This window comes from Schistocerca piceifrons, chromosome 6 (genome assembly GCF_021461385.2).
Source record: "Schistocerca piceifrons isolate TAMUIC-IGC-003096 chromosome 6, iqSchPice1.1, whole genome shotgun sequence".
Classification (NCBI taxonomy): Eukaryota; Metazoa; Arthropoda; class Insecta; order Orthoptera; family Acrididae; genus Schistocerca; species Schistocerca piceifrons.
The window spans coordinates 275,084,751-275,105,943 of NC_060143.1; the positions used below are offsets into that span (position 1 = coordinate 275,084,751).

Below are 21,193 nucleotides of genomic sequence, written 5' to 3' on the forward strand. Positions count from 1 at the left end.
CCCACGAAGACGATGAATGAGGATCTCCTGTTGGATCTTGAAGGATGCTGAATGGTTCCGGACTCCCACGAAAACAATGAATGAGGATTTCCTGTTGGATCTTGAAGGATGCTGTATGGTTCCGGAATCGCATACATCGCCGCTTTGCGTTATCTTCTTAGGCGAAATAAATGTCATTTTGTTCAACCTGTCACCATGTTGTTAGAACTTAACATTTTTCAATTATCCGGCGTATGCTGATAAATATAATGAAAATGACTTGTACAAAATTATTTTGTTACAGGTCCAGTACGAGGGCTTCTGTAATGCCTGCCGATGACCAGTATTGCGGCTGGAAAGGATCCTTACATCTGATGCAGCGGTTACAGGGAGCGTCCGAAGGGGACACAAAACTGATTTCTTAAAGACAAATGTGTAAGGAATCGTTCGTCAGATTCAGCATTGCTTTTATTTTACTTGAAAAAACGACCACGAAAATCGCCTTTTCACTGCCCCCTTAAGTTGAAAAACTCTTTCTGATAATTAGTAACTGTCGTTGACAAACGGCAGGGAATAATCAATAATGGCTAACAATGTTCACAATAAAAATAAAAGAACCCGACAATATCCTTTTACAAGATTAGTGGTAGAGGTTATAACACACCCGTCGTGATGTTCTACGAAAGATGTTAGTTGGTTGAAAATATGACCATGAAGACATCGGGTTACCCGACGCCGACTTATAATTAAATTTCAGTACATGCCGTAAAATTATCCCAGTTTTATGATCACGTGCTGACAATTGGTAATTAGAATGAAACAAAACCGCTCTGAAAAATTGTACGCATGTAGTTGCTAAATATCTGTAACACTACCTCACTGGATCACATATTGATCTAATAACGTAATAACACTAATAATTAATACTCAAGTCACACTATCACGCACGCACATTAAAGTACTACTCATACAGATAAAATACTGCAGGTTACAAAACTGAAAGATTGACTGAAATGGCTGAAACAGCACGCTGGTAACAAAGCTTTATACCGTACTTCAGTGCCAAAATAATTTGTTACGAAACAACCATGGACCTTGCCGCTGGGGAAGGGGGGGGGGGGGGGAGGCTTGCGTGGCTCAACGATACAGATGTTCGTACCGTAGGTGCAACCACAACGGAGGGGTATCTGTTGAGAGGTCAGACAAACGTGTGGTTCCTGAAGAGGGGCAGCAGCCTTTTCAGTAGGTGCAGGGGCAAAACAGTCTGGATGATTGACTGATCTGGCCTTGTAACAATAACTGAAACGGCCTTGCTGTGTTGGTACTGCGAACGGCTGAAAGCAAGGGGAAACTACAGCCGTAATTTTTCCCGAGGGCATGCAGCTTTACTGTATGGTTAAATGATGATGGCGTCCTCTTGGGTAAAATATTCCGGAGGTAAAATAGTCCCCCATTCGGATCTCCGGGCGGGGACTACTCAAGAGGACGTTGTTATCAGGAGAAAGAAAACTGGCGTTCTACGGATCGGAGCGTGGAATGTCAGATCCCTTAATCGAGCAGGTAGGTTAGAAAATTTAAAAAGGGAAATGGGTAGGTTAAAGTTAGATATAGTGGGAATCAGTGAAGTTCGGTGGCAGGAGGAACAAGACTTTTGGTCAGATGAATACAGGGTTATAAATACAAAATCAAAGAGGGGTAATGCAGGAGTAGGTTTAATAATGAATAAAAAATTTGGAGTGCGGATAAGCTACTACAAACAGCATAGTGAACGCATTATTGTGGCCAAGGTAGACACGAAGCCCATGCCTACTACAGTGGTACAAGTTTATATGCCAACTAGCTCTGCAGATGATGAAGAAATTGATGAAATGTATGATGAGATAAAAGAAATTATTCCGATAGTGAAGGGAGACGAAAATTTAATAGTCATGGGTGACTGGAATCCAATAGTAGGAAAAGGGAGAGAAGGAAACGTAGTAGGTGAATATGGATTGGGGGTTAGAAATGAAAGAGGAAGCCGTCTGTTAGAATTTTGCACAGAGCATAACTTAATCATAGCTAACACTTGGTTCAAGAATCATAAAAGAAGGTTGTATACATGGAAGAATCCCGGAGATACTAAAAGGTATCAGATAGATTATATAATGGTAAGACAGAGATTTAGGAACCAGGTTTTAAATTGTAAGACATTTCCAGGTGCAAATGTGGACTCTGACCACAATATATTGGTTATTAACTGTAGATTAAAACTGAAGAAACTGCAAAAAGGTGGGAATTTAAGGAGATGGGACCTGGATAAACTGAAAGAACCAGAGGTTGTACAGAGTTTCAGGGAGAGCATAAGGGAACAATTGACAGCAGTGGGGGAAAGAAGTACAGTAGAAGAAGAATGGGTAGCTCTGAGGGATGAAGTATTGAAGGCAGCAGAGGATCAAGTAGGTAAAAAGATGAGGGCTAGTAGAAATCCTTGGGTAACGGAAGAAATATTGAATTTAATTGATGAAAGGAGGAAACATAAAAACGCAGTAAATGAAGCAGGCAAAAAGGAATACAAACGTCTCAAAAATGAGATCGACAGGAAGTGCAAAATGGCTAAGCATGGATGGCTAGAGGACAAATGTAAGGATGTAGAGGCTTATCTCTCTAGGGGTAAGATAGATACTACCTACAGGAAAATTAAAGAGACCTTTGGAGAAAAGAGAACCACTTGTATGAATATCAAGAGCTCAGATAGAAACCCAGTCCTAACCAAAGAAGGGAAAGCAGAAAGGTGGAAGGAGTATATAGAGGGTCTATACAAGGGCGATGTACTTGAGGACAATATTATAGAAATGGAAGAGAATGTAGATGAAGATGAAATGGGAGATACGATACTGCGTTAAGAGTTTGACAGAGCACTGAAAGACATGAGCCGAAACAAGGCCTCGGGAGTAGACAACATTCCATTAGAACTACTGGCGACCTTGGGAGAGCCAGTCCTGACAAAACTCTACCATCTGGTGAGCAAGATGTATGTGACAGGCGAAGTACCCTCAGACTTCAAGAAGAATATAATAATTCCAATCCCAAAGGAAGCAGGTGTTGACAGATGTGAAAATTACCGAACTATCAGTTTAATAAGTCACAGCTGCAAAATACTAACGCGAATTCTTTACAGACGAATGGAAAAGCTGGTAGAAGCCGACCTAGGGGAAGATCAGTTTGTAGACTTAGAGAAAGCTTTTGAAAATGTTGACTGGAATACTCTCTTTCAAATTCTAAAGGTGGCAGGTGTAAAATACAGGGAGCGAAAGGCTATTTACAATTTGTACAGAAACCATATGGCAGTTATAAGAGTCGAGGGGCATGAAAGGGAAGCAGTGATTGGGAAGGGAGTGAGACAGGGTTGTAGCCTATCCGCAATGTTATTCAATCTGTATATTGAGCAAGCAGTGAAGGAAACAAAAGAAAAGTTCGGAGTACGTATTACAATCCATGGAGAAGAAATAAAAACTTTGAGGTTCGCCGATGACATTGTAATTCTGTCAGAGACAGCAAAGGACTTGGAAGAGCAGTTAAACGGAATGGACAGTGTCTTGAAAGGAGGATATAAGATGAACATCAACAAAAGCAAAACTATGATAATGGAATGTAGTCGAATTAAGTTGGGTGATGCTGAGGGAATTAGATTAGGAAATGAGACACTTAAAGTAGTAAAGGAGTTTTGCTATTTGGGGAGCAAAATAACTGATGATGGTCGAAGTAGAGAAGATATAAATTGTAGACTGGAAATGGCAAGGAAAACGTTTCTGAAGAAGAGAAATTTGTTAACATCGAGTATAGATTTAAGTGTCAGGAAGTCGTTTCTGAAAGTATTTGTATGGAGTGTAGCCATGTATGAAAGTGAAACATGAACGATAAATAGTTTGGACAGGAAGAGAATAGAAGCTTTCGAAATGTGGTGCTACAGAAGAATGCTGAAGATTCGATGGGTACATCACATAACTAATGAGGAGGTATTGAATAGAATTGGGGAGAAGAGGAGTTTGTGGCACAACTTGACGAGAAGAAGGGACCGGTTGGTAGGACATGTTCTGAGACATCAAGGGATCACAAATTTAGCATTGGAGGGCAGCGTGGAGAGTAAAAATCATAGAGGGAGACCAAGAGATGACTACACTAAATAGATTCAGAAGGATGTAGGTTGCAGTAGGTACTGGGAGATAAAGAAACTTGCACAGGATAGGGTAGCATGGAGAGCTGCATCTAACCAGTCTCTGGACTGAAGACCACAACAACAACAACACGCAAGACTGAAAGTAGTTGATAGAAGGAATCAGTTGTTTAAACTGGTATTAACTCAATAGTCTCAGAATGTGAACGCAAACTGGTAGCGAAAAACTGCATTTGGTAATTTCCAAGAAACGATGTACATCGAAATCTAGCCCTCACTGCGAGCGGTATATATCGACCGCTCGACTCTCGAAGCGGGAAATATGGACACTGTTTCTTGTTTGGACAACGGAACGTTGCATGAAAGTAGCAGAACATCGCACCAGAGTAGTGGAAGTCATGAGTGAATCCAGTGAAGGGTCCATGTCGAATTCTCTCACGTGGAAGCAGTTGATTTACAGTTTGAGTAATACCGAAAAAGGCCAAATCGCGTCGCGAGGAATTGCGTTCACTGTGGCTCCGCAAATTTCGTGACACAGTCGAAGAGTACATCGAAAGTTAATTTTCCTTTTCAACTTATGTATAAGAAATGCAGCAACAGAAGTTGTATAATAAAGAACACGTAAAACTTTGACAGTACAAAATTAGGTACTGACCAGAGCATCGTACTTGTTGCGTGTTGACTACTTAAGTTTACATTGCAAGAGACTGCGTCCGAGTGCGAACTTTCAGTGAATACGGTTTATGACTATTGCGGCATTTGTGGGGAGGTGTGTTGTGTTATTGTTACTAATAACAGAATCCCCACTGTTGCCGAAAACAAAATTTTAGAAGTAGATGAACCTCACATCACAATCCGCTAGTATAGAACAGGACGACTACGTTAAGAATAAAATAGAATGTTTCAGGGTTTATAGCGGAATCGAGCGGGCATCAGGAAAGTGCTTCATTTTACCAAAGGGAAAGAAAACGTTGTTGCCTCTCATTAAACATTTCATTTTACCAAATGATGACCGATGGTTGTAAATCATACAAAACATTGAAAAACGAGGGAACTGGTCATGACTTTATCAATCATTCAGTAGAATTTTATCGTCCGATGACCCATGCACACACAGAACACTGAGTGTCTCTGAGTCACGAAGTCTATTAAGAAAGAGGAGAGACATGAGTACCGAGATCAATCGTACATATTTCAGTTTTTCTATTTTCACAGCTTACGACAGTCTGGAAAATCTGTGACACACTCCCAGTTTCCATAAAAGACGTGTTGAGAATATATACTGGGTAAGGGAAAAAAGGAATTTGTCCGTTGCCTACACCACAGATGGTATTGTGCACGACGATGGTATGACTGATAAGTGATGTTATTCATTTCTTTAAGAAATTTTCAAGAACGAAAAAAGAGCAGTTACTCTCTCTTCTTGAATGACGTTCTATTTTCAATATGTTCCTTTTTTTCAAGTCTCTCTTGTCAACATCTCTGGAGTCGAGCGTTCGCTGGGATGGCGCTATTTCGATGCGCGCACGGTAGGGTTGCGACTTCGATGGGCACCGTTTCGTGGAACTTATCCTGTTCTTCACAAGTAATTATGACTCTGCTGGATTGTTGCTGTGACATGACTGTTCAGTGGCAGATAAATAATCTCTATATCTTTCCTCGTTCCTTTTACAGTCATGTTACGTTAATTATTATTGAGTGGCAGATCTCTTCTGTGGTCATTTCCACATAAAGCCACGTTATAAATATTCTTCCATACGTATTTCATCGATCATCACAGAATGTTCACAGTTACACATAGTGCACAACGAACCGACTGCCACAGACACTTCTCTCAAAGTTGTTCCGATGAAGATATTGACTGGTTAACAAGAGCAGCTCACGCACACGTACAAAAATGGTTCAAATGGCTCTGAGCACTATGGAACTCAACTGCTGAGGTCATTAGTCCCCTAGAACTTAGAACTAGTTAAACCTAACTAACCTAAGGACATCACAAACATCCATGCCCGAGGCAGGATTCGAACCTGCGACCGTAGCGGTCTTGCGGTTCCAGACTGCAGCGCCTTTAACCGCACGGCCACTTCGGCCGGCACGCACACGTACAATCATCCTTTACATACTTTGTTTCCTTTTAACACACATTCTATTTTTTAATGTAAATTAACTTTTGAAATAACTGATTACACAAATAATATTATCCACAAACACTAAAGTGCTCAGCCGGCCGCGGTGGTCTAGCGGTTCTAGGCGCTCAGTCCGGAATCGCGCGACTGCTACGGTCGCAGGTTCGAATTCTGCCTCTGGCATGGATGTGTGTGATGTCCTTAGGTTAGTTAGGTTTAAGTAGCTCTAAGATCTAGGGGACTGATGACCACAGGTGTTAAGTCCCATAGTGCTCAGAGCCATTTGAGCCACTAAAGTGCTCAGACAGAAATGACAATGCTTGTGCAAACAGTTTCTTATGCTGCTAACAGATAGCGACGGTTACAAAATATTACAGAACAGTGGATTGAATAGATTGAAATTAACTATTTACTGGTATATGCAAAAATACGGTGAAGAAAAAATATTAAATCACTTAAATTGCATGTATACGGTAGCGTGAACAATTTTATAGACATTTTTTCGAAGTACTGTGTCTTGGCTCTAAGTATCATCGCCCATAATAGGCGCTTGGGTGTTACAATACAAACACTACTTGTTTTTCCTGTGGCTGAAAAAATGTTAAGTTTTTGCAGCATTTCATGTGAAATGTCTTAAAACAATTCTGTTTTAGCACAAATTGCAGAACGATTCCATATTTTCCACATTTGACAGTCGAATACCCCTGGGGGCAAAGCCTACATCTTACCTGTTGGCCCATCCTCTGGCCAGTGACCACAACTGACCTACTGCACATTACTGACCGGCTCAGGAGCTGCTGTTTACTTCTTACTGTTAAATTACTTTCCATCCAGTACTCAAAGCCAGGCTTCCTCTCCCAAGCCACGTCCCAGGTAAGAATTCACTAACTATTTTGTATAATAACTCATCTTTAAGATTTCCTCTTTCCGTTTACAACCAGTTTGCGTTACGTAAGAAAAACAGCGTCACAAAACAAGGAAGACACTGTTGCACCGGTAATTGACGCTCACATAACCATGCACAGTAGCTGCTAAAGTTGCTCACTAGTCAGAAACTTCACCAGAGACAACAGATTATCGCTGTATATGAGAACTTAATAACAGCTTGCTAGTACCATTGCCGATTGAAAGACGAAACTTTAAATGCGATGCAGATAACAGTCTGCAATTTTGGCGTTGCTTGCGGGCAACACCGACAAACAGAGGGTTAATAAATTCAGAAACGAAAACTTTCCTGTAGTTTTACGTCTGGCAAGTCAGTGACTAATTCTATGTTCCTGCCTTGACATAACTTTGTCGTTGCAGCAAGGCGCATCATGAACCATTTAGAGGTAATTCTAAGAAGTGAAATGAAACGAGGTGAACACTTACAAGCAGTAGTGGGGAAGACTTCGACTAGCTGGAAGCATTCTGGGGAAGTGTGGTGAATTTCTAAAGGAAATCTCGGAAAAGACGTTAATGCGACCCATTCCAGAACACTGTTCCAGGGTTTGTAGTCATCAAGTAGGTGTTATAACAGGAATCAGAGGTATTAAGAGATGCGCCGCTAGATATAACACATCTGAAGAAACATATACGGCAAGGTAAAGCCGTCATCAATCTGAAGATTGGCTTGAGCAACAGATTGCTTTACAAGGCATCATCCCGTCGCAGTGATACGCCGTTGCCTTGCTCCTACCTCTGAATTTTACCCATATTTATATGGAGGGCCCTACGGTTTAACACGGACGCCGAAACATGGCGCAATTCGGAATTTTTCACATTATGAGACACTGCCAGAGTTGAGAGAAGTGGTAAGTGTAAGATAAAAATACTAGAAACCCAAGATGTTTCAATAGGTACTCGGGCACTTTACCTGCGTGCCACCGACCCACGCGGAAGATTAACAATCTTGTCGAGGAATCCTGTTGGGTAAATTTAGAGAACAGCTTTTCCAGGAAGACTGTGCGATAATTCTGCTGTCACCTTTGCATATCTCTCCTAGGAACTGTAAGAATAAGATAAGAGAGATTAGGGGGCGCACAGCGGCATATAAGCATTTCCCCATTGCTCAGCTCGAGAATGGAATAGGAATGAAATTCGCTAATATTGGTACAATGTTGTTTCCTCCGCACATTATGCAATGGCTTGCGGAGCATTCAGAAAAACGGAAAATTTTAAAATTGTGTTTGTAGCCCTGTGTGATTGTAAACTCAGAGTAACATATCGAAACCAGCTCACGCCATCTTGGCGTTTAGTTAACAAGGATACAGTATATGGAGTGGAATGTAACATGATTTTTCCGTCAGAGCTTTTTATAAAATCTGTTAGTATAGGTTATCTGTCTTGTATGCAACATGATTTTTCCGTTAAAGCTTTTTATAAAATCTGTTAGTATAGATTATCTGTCTTGAGCCGACTGTAATCTGATTAAAAAGAATTACACCAGACGCGTTACGCTTTTATTTATAAAGCATCTTCTGTGGTTAGTGGTGTTTCTTTACATAATTTGCTCCTTCCCTTCGTGCTAGCAGTGTTTGCTGTCGACAGGCTTTCATTTCGTATCTGCACTAGGCAGTTTTTGGCCTTCTGCGTTATTTCTTGTGCTGTACTATTTACCACTGACTTTATTAACTGTTTTTCATTCTTCACTACCCTGAATTTTGTTGTACTGCAGCCACTGGACAGTATGTACACACTGCCACGATTATATCATCGCAGTACCAGACTGTCGCTCACGGTTCGAGGAAGCCAGCTCACTGGGAAGTGCTGACGTACCTAGCTCGGAGCCATTCAGTGTGTTTGTAAGTGCCTGCGCGCCGTTGTAACTGTTTCTTAGGACAGCTAAGCGTTGTTGGGAAGGTGTTTACAGATGGGGTCAGTTCTGGTGATTCGGATTTTCTATATAGGCAGTCATATGACAGTTGCCAGCAGGGAGTAGGTGTCTTAATTACTCAGCAAAAAGAGTTTAAGTTCAGCTCAAAACAAAGTCTAAGAACGAAGAGCCTAACTGCTTCGATTAGCTTCGTGGTTAGTGTTTAATGCTCCTGGCTGATGATTCAGTGGTTACGGGTTCGACTCCTGGTAACCACAAATTTTTCCGGGAAGATATGGAACAGTGTTTACGTGGCCTAGGAAGTGTTGTTACGGTAGATCGATAGACAAGAGCCACATTGCGTATTTACTGATTACGCAGAAGAGGTGGAGAAGTGGTGTGAGATGAGTCAGAATACACTGTGCGTTTGACCTCGTGATTCACCATAGCCTTTCAGCCCAACGACTGCCAGGTGAATCAGACAACATATTTGTGTTCACATTCGAGTTAATATCAAGTGACAATTTTTTAAAAAAATATGCAATAATTTAGATTTGTTTTGAACGTGTTTCACATATTTCACTACGTAACAAGCATATCGAATATGTCTTAGATACTAGAAAATCCTTGGCTTCCCAACTAGATGAGATCTGCTAAAATGTCTCTATGAAAACGTATAGCATTTTGTCGCAACATTTGTATTGTGGGAAGGTTATATGTTCCTCGTGTTCCAAGTATAACACATTGCGCCATTTCGTAGTGGATAATCTTTTCGCCTTACAGGTGATACTACCACTTTCCAAACCACAGTGGCGACTTTTCTGTGTGTATGTCAAATTTGAATAATACTATCTTTGATAGAAAATAGCTAATTCACAGATAAACGTACAAGGGTGTGCTGAAAAGTAATGCCTCTGAACTTTTTTATGTGAAAACTCTTAACGCTTTTTACGTAAAACAAACGTTATTAACATTCTACATAGTTACTCTTCATGTGTATATATTTGCAGTGACATGCCATTAGAGGGCTCCGAAATGTAGCGTGCGACATAGTGGTGTGTACATCTAACGTAACTATGTCGGTGCATGAGAAACACCAACAATATGAGTGCGTGAGAAACAGCGTGCAGTAATCGAGTTTCGAGCTCGAAGAGTTCGTCCATACATGGAGAACCCTCTCATTCAGCATGAAAAAGCCATACGACACACGAGCGCAGTGACACCTGCAACAATCAGACTCCTTCGGTTGTCATCAGTCATCGACCATCAGTCCCTACTTGGACCTGTCAGATTTTCACCTGTTTATAAAACTCTGCTGGTGGTGAAGTGGTGCAAGCAGAGGGGACCATGTTGCTTCGTCAACAACGTTAAGACATTCTACAGTGACGATATCAACAAACCGGTCTCTCGTTGGGACAAATGTGTTCGTCGCCAGAATAAGGATGTTAATAATGTCTGTTTTCTTTAAAAAGCTTTAAAGAAATTTCAATAAAAAATCAGAGGCACTATTTTTCAGCACGACCTCGTGTACGGTACCTATGTTTACTTGTGTAAGTGTATCAAACTATACTCAAACGCTTGAATAACAAGTAAACGTTTGTAGCGTTGTGTATCCGAAAATTAACCAATATGATAAAAAGGATGTTAATGCGTAAATCCTAGGAGATATCAGCTAAATATACAACAGGTGCCACCACAACAGTCCTTACGAAGTACGAGAGATATGGATGTAAATCTTGAAGGATATTAAGATACAACAACAAATTTTGTGATTATACGATGAGGACTACAGTGCGAGTGACGATGAAACAAAAGACAATTTCATAACTGCATCTATTACATATACTAGACTTGTTTTTGTATTTACAGTTATATACCTCATAGAATTAATAATGATAGTAAATTTTTGTAATATAGTTTCTGCAAAAATTGCCATTTTCTCCTCAACTTAATATATATGCCGAATCGTGGACAATGCTGTCGCCTTCCCTGTCGGTCAGTGCAACAAACTGGCAACAATAATGTTATCCAATACCGAACAAAACGAGAGAAACAGTGTGGATACAATCGCCGCTCATGCATCACAACAACATACTAACAGCATTCCTCACACGTCTTAACACGCGATTCTGTTACCTCAACAGTTATGTATGTAGACCACTGTAAAATATTTAAAATGTATTTGCAAATCTTAAGATGTTTGTCGTAGGCCTACGGACTCCACGAGCGGATCGACACTTCATGGCTTCCAGTTTTTATTTTCAGCATTTTCACACTACAGTGCCCTGGTTCAATGGATCTTCACAAGCGCCTTATCCATTGAGCAGTCGGAATTTGCAGTGAACAAAGCGTTCGTAAGTAAACATACCCAACTCGGTGGGTAATTCGATGTCAACATTTCCCTTTCAAACATAATTAAAACGAATTTTCATGCGCTGATTATTCACTATTTGTGTAACAGTTGACCACTATAATCGGAAAAAATTAAAAATCTCTGGCACAGTGGCTTTATTTAAAGTTAAAGTGGTTAAGGAAATTGTATTATACCTCCATCTCAAGGTACCTCACTCTCTTAATTGTCTGTAACATGAGAAGCTTCACTGAAGGCAAGTGCAAACAATATCTTGTGTACGGAAAACTGTTAATGGGAATCAATACTGAAGAAAACTGAGAAGCATTATTTTGCTTATCCAAAACAATAACAAACAGGTAGAGGTAATTATTATGCTTCAGGAACTTAAGTTTTCATTTGCAGTATTAACATAAAAGATACAGATATATTTTCGTTTAACTGTAACTGTTTGATTCCAGTAATTACTATCTGCGTGACGCTCGATATAAAACTGTTATACTCGTATTTTCAAGCACCGAAATCAGAACCAAGAGGCGCTTCATCACCCAAGCACGCGCTCAATTTGAAACATATATTAGCGTACCGCGATGTGTTTTACTTGCATTCGGATTTCATTTCGTAATAGGCACAAACCCTTTGTTATTTCTATTCCCATTTCACATAATTCGACGTCAACAATGTACCGTCGTAGGCGGAATGGTAAGGAAAACAAAAAAAGAAAAAGAAAAAGAAATAGAAGCTTATGGGGCCGACCTCGTAAATATTAGACAACATGTTTACCTGGTTGTCGCGTTATACAATACAGCAACACTGACGGCTTACTCAGCTTTCGTGTGAACAGTTTTTAACTATAATTTTTCACACAAATTACTTAGTTAACCCCGTTTCCCAAAATACGGCACTGTTATCGCAACTTCTAAATGATTACTCTGCAATTCACAATTAAGTACTGATAGAGAGGGTTCACTGAACCACTTCAAGCTATTTCGCTACCGTTCCACTCTCGAAGAGAGCGCGGGAAAAACGAACAAATCTTTCTTTGCGAGCTCTGATTTCTCTTGTATTTTTGTGATGATCATTTCTCCGTATGTTGATGGGTGTCAACATAATTATTTTCACACTATGAGGAGGAAGTTGACCGAAATTTTATGAGAAGAACCTGCTGCATTATTGCCACCCCAAGCAGTGTGTCATGTTCCTGGCACTCTCTCCCCTATTTAGCGATGGTACAAAACGAACTGTCCTTCTTTGGACTTTTCCGATGTCCTCCGCCAGTCCTACCTGATGCGGATCCCAACACACACAACAATACTCCAGAAGAGAACAGACAATCGTAGTATAAGTAGTCTCTTTAGTAAGAACTGTTACAGTTTCAAATTGTTCTGCCAACGAATCGCAGTCTCTGGTTTGCTTTCACCACAACATTATCTACGCGATCGTTCCAATTTAAGTTATTCATAACTGTAATCCCTAAGGACTTATTTGAATTTACAATTTTTAGATTTGTGTGATTTATCGTGTAACAGAAATTTTGTGGTCTCGGCACTACAGCCTACAGGTCCATTTTAGATATTTAGCAAATCAAAAATAATCTGTGTGTTGTTTACGCTAACTAAAACGCAATGATGTCTCACTGAAGACGTACAATGGCTTGGCACATCACACGATCTGTTCAAACGAAGCTGCAGCAGGATGTTACTGACGACAACAGTTATCGCTTAGCAGTTTGCCGGGTGGCGCAACGCGTCGCCTTGGACATCCCACAGGCATCAGCGTGTGAGATTTAACAGAATCACGCGCGGAATAGAACCACAGTTCATACTCTGCGTTTGACCATTGATACCGCAGTAGATGGAGAATAAGATGTTAAATCGCTCTCGTAAATATCAGCAAGAGTATTTCCCTCTCTCTCACTTACTTGTTGCAAGGAGAGAGAGAGAGAGAGAGAGAGAGAGAGAGAGAGAGAGAGAGAGAAACTGAAACAAATGAGAAGAAACATATCATTCAATGTGTTCGTTGAAAATTTAGTGTCGCAAAAGCAGATTACAGCGCATTAATGGCTCGCTCGCCTTAGAGACGTCACTAACCGTGCTTCACAGGACGCAAAACATTCGCCGAAACATTTGACTGCAGTTATCATATCGCTGGTGCGCTGTGACGAACACTCACCAACCTCCGCCTTACAACAATCTCGTGCATGGGGCTCATCACACAATTAAAACATTTCACATTAAAAACACAACGTGTACTGACCAATTGCACGCCTTCGACTCTTCTACGCGCACATTATTGAAGCATTGTTCAGTTTTTCTCATCGATATTGTGTGTAGGCGAAGCAACGTGGAGTGCTGGCAACAGTTATGAGACTAGTATTCACTCTAACGATGAACTCACCGTTGGTTCAACTGCGCACGAGAGAGAACCACGACGAACACATTGTACAATTGCCGCAGCACTTGACACGCAACTTCTCGCCTCCGCTGCCTGCGCGCGACTAATGCCCCTTGCGAGTGGCCTCAAGTGGGATTCAAGGTTCCCCGTGACTGAGTGGTTTAAGAATGCGCCCACAGATGGCACCACGGGCCACGCGCGGCCGTTCAGGTCAGCGAGACAAGTCATGCAAAAAAGAAGCATGCGCAGGCGGTCGCGGTTTCTCGAGCGCTCAGCGGATGTACAAGATGACGAGTACCGTGGGGCGCCATAATGTAAAGATTACTACCGTCAGAAAAGGTTCGACTAACGGTTCTCTCGACCCGGTCTACTTTCAGTGATTGGCTTGCTTCAATTTTTGCGGAATCATTTCGGACCATGTAGTTACAACATCCTGTCTACTATCTGTTTCACGCGCGGATCCTGGGCTCTGTCGTTGAGGAGGATCGGGGGTCACCGTTTGTTTCTCCCCCCTCCCTCACGTTCCGTAATTAAAAATTGCCGATTTTAGCGTAAAACAGATGCCTACGATAGTAATAATATCAACAAAAATATTAAATGTTTTAATATAACAATAAAATGACGTTTTGGAAAAGTGTTCGTCTGCAGTGTTAATATAAAAGATACGGTTGTATTTAGGACTGTTTAACTGAAACTGTTTGATTCCCATCATGACTGTCTTAACAAAAGTTGAAAATTTAAAAAATGGAAAAAATCGATCAAGTGTTTTGTGAATGACATGTCTAAAAGTAAGAAATAAAACAGATTAGAGAAAGATTTCGCAACATCATTTGTTGTACATGATTTCGAGTATCATTAAAATGCATGTCAAATGTTTCTCTAATCTGTTTCATATCTTACTTTTAGACAAATCATCACAAAACATTTGACCCACTTTTTCGAGTTATTTTTATTTTCATACTTGTTCAGAAATCATGACCCTACTGACATCTCATCCGCATCTTCTATTCTCGAAACGTTCTGGATGTAGTTCAAATGAAATCATTCAATAATTAAATTTGCTACCAGTGTAATGTGCAAAATGGCTATGTCTTGAAGAAATGGACATTTTCACACTTCACTCACATAGCTCGCTGCAGCTATTCGTGAAATGTTGCAATTATCCCTTGAATATTAAGTTGCAGTGATTACCATTACTACTTTCACACAATTAAATATTTCTAACATTTACCTCACATCGGTGAATTTGATATTCCATTTGTCCATTTCTCTATCTTTGTTTGGCTGTGAAAATTCGGACAAAAATCCATTGTGTAATTTATAGCGAGTATTGTTTTCGCTTCTCTCAAACATTTGACCAATAATAATGATTTTCATGGAGGTGTATTCTGTCTTCGCAACGAAATGAAAGGCAGTTTGTTAGTTTGTTTTTCGCCATAGGCGTTTCGCTTCTGTTATTTGTGGATTATCTTCAGTTGCCTGTAATACATAATTGTTTGATATACCCTATAATAAATGTTAAATAATGTAACTGCTATAGCACGTTCTTGGATGAGGCACCATTTCAGAACGGTTTTAAATTTTTTAGTTATGCAGTACTAGTAAATAAGTATTCCCATCCACTATGACTCAACGCGACTGTCAAGTTTTGTCAGCTTAAAATAGTGTTGCTAAAGGTATCGATTTGTATGACGCTATTTTCAAATTTGCAACAGAGAAACCTAGAAAGAAGAGCTAATAAGCTTAATGTAAAACAATCCATCACTAGCAAGATCTTTGATTATCCGCACTGCTTCCTTAATAATCATTTATCTACTGATTAGGTTAATAGTTGTTCCACATATCATCAATACAACACTTTGTAATGATGTGGAAACTGTCAGTTTACAAAAGGATTCTTTACAGTTTTTTATTAATTGTAGAATTAACAATTCACATTTAAAAATTCATCTGTTAAGTAGAAGGAGTTGTCACAGAGAAATTCGATTTGTTTTTAAATGCTGGTTGATTATCTGTCAGACTTTTGATGCTTTATGGTAAGCGACCAAAGACTTTTGTGGCATCATAATTCACACCTTTCTGCGCCAAAGTTAGATTTAACCCAGAATAGTGGAGAACAGCCTTTCTCCTAATGTTGTAGTTGTGCACATTGATATTGATCTTGAGTTGGGGTGGGTGATAATAACAAATTTTGTAGTTGAATATATATGAGCATATTGTGAACAACTCTGACTATCCTTAGGTCCTTCGATAAGTGTCTGCAAGATGATGTTCAATAGGCTCCAGCTACTATTCTGATTACACACTTTTGTGCAACGAATGCTTTTTTCCTTAATGATGAATTATTGCAAAATATGGTGCCACACGAAAGCAGTGAATGGAAATAGGCTTAGTAAGGTAATTTACTGATATGTTTATCGCCAAAATTTGCAATAACCCTAATAGCATAAGCAAATAAACTCAAACTTTTTTTGCAGACCATCAATGTGTTTCTTCCAGTTCAATCTCTCATCAATACATGTACCCAAAAATCTTAAATATTCTGCCTTAGCTACAGACTTCTGTTCGAAGTCTATAGTTACTAATGGTGTTATGCCATTCACCGTGCAGAACTCTATATATTTCGGTATATTAAAATTTAATAAGTGTACAGTTGCAGAGAACCTCAGCTAATTCTTGTCTCTTGAGTGCGATTACTACACTTGTATCATCAGCAAAAAGATCTAGCTTGGTATTTTGGTGAATACAGAGTGACAAATCATTAATACGTATATAAGAAAAGTAAAGAACCCAAGATTGGACCCTGTGGAACCGCATTTTCATACCTCCCAGTTTGGGGAATCTGCTGATCTTTCCACATTATGTGAGTGTTTTTTTTTTTTAAATCTTTCTGTACTCTTCCAGTTAAATATGAATTGAACCATTCGTGCAGAGTCTCACTCATACCACAATACTTGAACTTATTTGGAAGAGTTCCATGATTTTCACAGTCAAAAGCGTTTGTTAGATCGCAAGAAATTCCAACAGAAGATGTTTCGCTGTTCAGAGCATTTATTATTTGATCAGTGAGAGCATATATAGCATTTTCTATTGGAAAACCTTTCTAAAAACCAAATTGCTGTTTTATTAGGACTTTATTTTTACAAATATGTGAAGTTACTCGTGAAAACATTGCTTTTTCAATAATTCTGGACAAAGCTGTCAGAAGTGAGACTGGTCACTACTTGTTGGCATCAAACTTATCCCGCTCTTTATGCAATAGTTTATCAATGGCATACTTCAGTCTACTGGGAAAAATGCCCTGTTTCATTTGCTGAAATCCTACTTATTTGTTGGGTAAAAGCTTTTACTACAAGACGCGTCCTCACAGCTTAAATTCTGTCAGTACCTCGTCTCCTACTTTCCTAACTTCACAGAAGCTCTCCCGCGAACCTTGCAGAATTAGCACTCATGGAAGAAAGAATATTGCGGAGACATGGCTTAGCCACAGCCTAGGAGATGTTTCCAGAATGAAATTTTCATTCTGCAGCGGAGTGTGCGCTGATATGAAACTTCCTGGCAGATAAAAACTGTGTGCTGGGCCGAGACTCGAACTCGGGACCTTTGCCTTTCGCAGGCAAGTGCTCTCCCAACTGAGCTACCCAGGCACGCTCACGACACGTCCTCACAGTTTCAATTCCACCAGTAAATCGTCTCCTACCTTCCAAACTTCATAGAAGCTATCCTGAAAACCTTGCAGAACTAGCATTCCTGGAAGAAAGGTTACTGCATACTGAAAATTTCATTCTGGAACATCCCCCAGGCTGCGGCTAAGCCATGTCTCCGCAATATCTTTTCTTCCAGGAGTGCTAGTTCTGCAAGGTTCGCAGGAGAGCTTCTGTGAAGTTTGGAAGGTAGTAGACGACGTACTAGCGGAATTGAATCTGTAAGGACAGCTCGTCGTTCGTGCTTGGGTAGCTCAGTCGGTAAAGCACTTGCACGCGAGAGGCATAGGTTCCGAGTTCGAGTCTCAGTCCAGCACACAATTTTAATCTGCCAGGAAGTTGCATATCAGCGCACACTCCGCTGCAGAGTAAAAATTTCATTCAGAGTTTATCATTTACCTAATTTCAGAGAGAGAGAGAGAGAGAGAGGTGGGTAGAATTTCAGTTTTATCAAATTACTTAGGTACTGTCTCTTCCACAAATAACTTTGTCTTCTCTGATGAACATCTGGATACTAATTTTTCTGCAACATTTAAAAATGGTTATTAAAAATGTTTCCAATTTCTGACTTTTTAATAATCTCTTTATTCAGTTGGATGGTAATATAGTCATCGCATTCTCTTGGTTGCCCTGTTTCCCTTTCAACAAAATTTCAAATTGTTTTAATTTCACTATTAGAGGTCCTAATCTCAGACACAGAAGTGTATTTTACTCGTTTCCATTCATAAAAACTGTTTACAAAATAGTTAACGCTATACTTCCCTTACTTAACCACTTGTATCAAAAACTTTCCTAACAAAATAATTTGATGTTTTTGTGGGGTTGATGGAGTTAAAGAGTAGTTGAGTAGAGGCGGGGGACAAGTTAAAAATCTGCACCGGGTAGCAAACTTCCAAGCTACACTGCTGCATATGGCTATCCCAGTTAGAGTTTTTGCCTGTTAATACAGGCTTATGCTTTGTTTCTAATGAACTCATTGTCTCCAGAAATTTAAACGTAAGTCATTCTTGAAGTAATTTAGGGAACGCTCAGTGTAAGAGTGATTATAATTCAAGTTCCAGTTTTAAAACATTGTAAAAAATGAAGCATGTCTCAAAAGATGTTAAATTTGAATGAAATGTTATCGAAGACGGGAGAAACGTTATGGTTACAAAAAAAAAAAAAAAAAAAAAAAAAAAAAAAAAAAAAAAAAAAAAAAAAAAAAAAAAAAAAATTACGAAAAATTTACCACTAGATGGTGCGATAAAGAGACATCAATGTTAACATATTTGGCTACAAATGATAGATAGTTGCAATATGATAACAATGGTGTGAGTTGTACAATACTGTAATAGTGTAAAGCAGGACTAGCGCACTTTAATCAAATCGATATCAAATTAATTTATTAATTGGTCAATTAATTACCCCCACATCCTGATGGCATTATGAGTTTTCCCCAACCAGCATGTGGGTCCCTTTCCCTCTCCCTGGCCCTCCCACTCCCCCACCCCGGGAAATGGTTGGACGTTGAAAATTTTGCGGGGAAATTATAAAATGGCAGGAAATTCAAATTTATTGGCGGGAATATCCAATTTTGTGAGTTCACCTTGAGGTTCAGAAACCGACTGACCTAGTTCACACTTCACAACACTACCACCAGAGGACGCTGTTGGCCCTCGTCTGCTCTCCACTCCCTCTCTCCTTATCTCTCCCTTTCTCAACTCCCCCCTCCATAATTTGGAAATTGCTGGGAATAGGACTCAGTCTGTGCTGGGCTGCCAGACAGGATGGACATAAGTCTTTATCTTGTATGCCGTGTGGAAATCTTTTGTTTAAGCAATTTAAGTAGGATAGGGGTAGTAGACAGTAACTCTGGCCAGTTGCATCAATAACTGCCAGATGTAGAGTAGATGTTTTTGTTATTAGTCTAGCACTATGGTGTTGCTCCAACCAGTCTAGCCAATGGTCATATATGGGAAGAATGGGTAATGGTGGTGGTGGTAGTAGTAGTAGTAGTAATAGGACAGCAATCTATCACTGAAGTACAGGGGAGTAGCCTCCTGCCATTCTACGAGTGAATGATTGCTGGGTGTGGAGAGGATAATTTTGCTTTTAGTCTAACACTAGAGAGCTGCTCCATCCAGTCTAGCCAATAGCCCTATATGAGAAGTTGGGTAATAATGATAGGACAACAAGCTATCACAGGAGTACAGGAGAGTAGCCTCCTTCTAATCTACAAGTGAGTAGCTACTGGGTGGAACATAAGGATGGTAATAATGTAAGTAATATTAGAACAGCGACCCACTGTCTCACTGCACTTGTCTTTTTTTGATATTGTGATTTAATTCCTCTGTCCATATGGGCAGTGGAGGGCTGGCAGCAACACAATCCGCCGCTCTTCAGCCGAGTGACATTAAAAATAAAAAGATTAAATAATACATATAAAAGACAAAAGAAAGGGGAATGTAAGAACATAATAAGGGGAGACAATGGGGGTTAAAATATTCACATACAAGGAGACATTCACTGAGGGAAAGTTAAAAAAAGTCCACATAAATATAAAAAACATGGTTGCTGATGTGTACAGAGTGTAATGAGGTTACATGCCCAAGTTAAAAGTGGGCCATAGTATTAAAACACACCAGAATGATGACACTTTAAAACCACTGTACGAGATGGAGTAAACACAACGAAAAGCTGCCAGGGGAACCTGCCGAGGGAGGGGAGGCTGGAGAGGGTGGGAGGAAAAGAAATGGGGTCAGGGGGCGCACCAAGAGGCAGGAGACAGGGAGGGTGGGAGAGAGAGACGGAAGACAAGTCAGGAGGGAGTTCAGAGACGTGGAAGGAGTGCATTGGAAAGGGAGGGGGCTTAGGAGGGAGGAAAAGAACCAATCAGGGGAAGGGAAAATGAAGGGAGACAGAGCCTTGAGGAGGGGGTGGATGGTGGGGTTAGAGTTGGTAGGAGGAGTAGATATCAAGCTGAAGTTAATCACCCAGGAGGGGTAGGCGCTGGAACATATGCTGGTAAAAGAGGTGGAGGATGTGGAGATGGAGAGAGGGCAGGATGCAGTGGTAAAGGCATGGCAACTGGCTGGTGGTAGAGAGGATAGGAGACACCAGGTAGTGGGGGAGATCGAGGTTGAGGAGGATGTACAAGGTGTGGATGTGTTCAAGGAGAAGGAGATGGGATGAGGTCATAGAGGATTGGTGTGGGGGACGGAAGGCAGATTTGGAAAGTGAAGTAGAGTGCATGGTGTATGAGGATATGGAGAGCTTTATAGGATCTGGGTGGGGCAGTAATCCGGTTACGGGTGTGGAGGAAGGAGTATTACAACCTACAGGATTTGTGGAGAAGAAGGATGGCCTGTGGAGGGGGGCAGTGAGTGTGGATAAGCTTGGTAGGAATGTGGGTCTCCATGGTGTCAGTGATAGTCTTCTGGAGGAAGGATGAGGCATGGGTGAAGTCAGCAAAATAGTGACAGGTAAGTGGATGGCTTTGACCTGTGAGGCAATTGATTCCCAGTAGGCATCCTAGTCGGCTCAGCGGTAGTCATGGAGAGACTTCAGAAGGGCAGAAGGGTGGGCAGCAGGATGTTGGGATGAGGAGACGGTGAGAAGGAGTTGGTTGCTACCAATGAGGTCAAGGGTGTCTGTGGTTTAATAGACTGAGGAGGTTGGGTGGGGGGGAATTGATGACGACATATGGGGTGGAAT

At 40.5% G+C, this 21,193-nt stretch overlaps 1 protein-coding gene across 3 annotated transcripts in view; it reads right to left on the bottom strand.

Moving 5' to 3' along the window:
* The window catches only part of LOC124803100, a 123,262-nt gene extending 109,335 nt beyond the window's left edge, over positions 1-13,927 (bottom strand). For 2 of the 3 annotated variants that reach the window (XM_047264255.1, XM_047264257.1), the window contains exon 1: positions 13,800-13,927. The gene's annotated coding sequence lies outside the window, so the exon portion shown is untranslated. The other variant, XM_047264256.1, reaches the window with a different exon arrangement.
* Between the last annotated feature and the right edge of the window lie 7,266 nt (positions 13,928-21,193).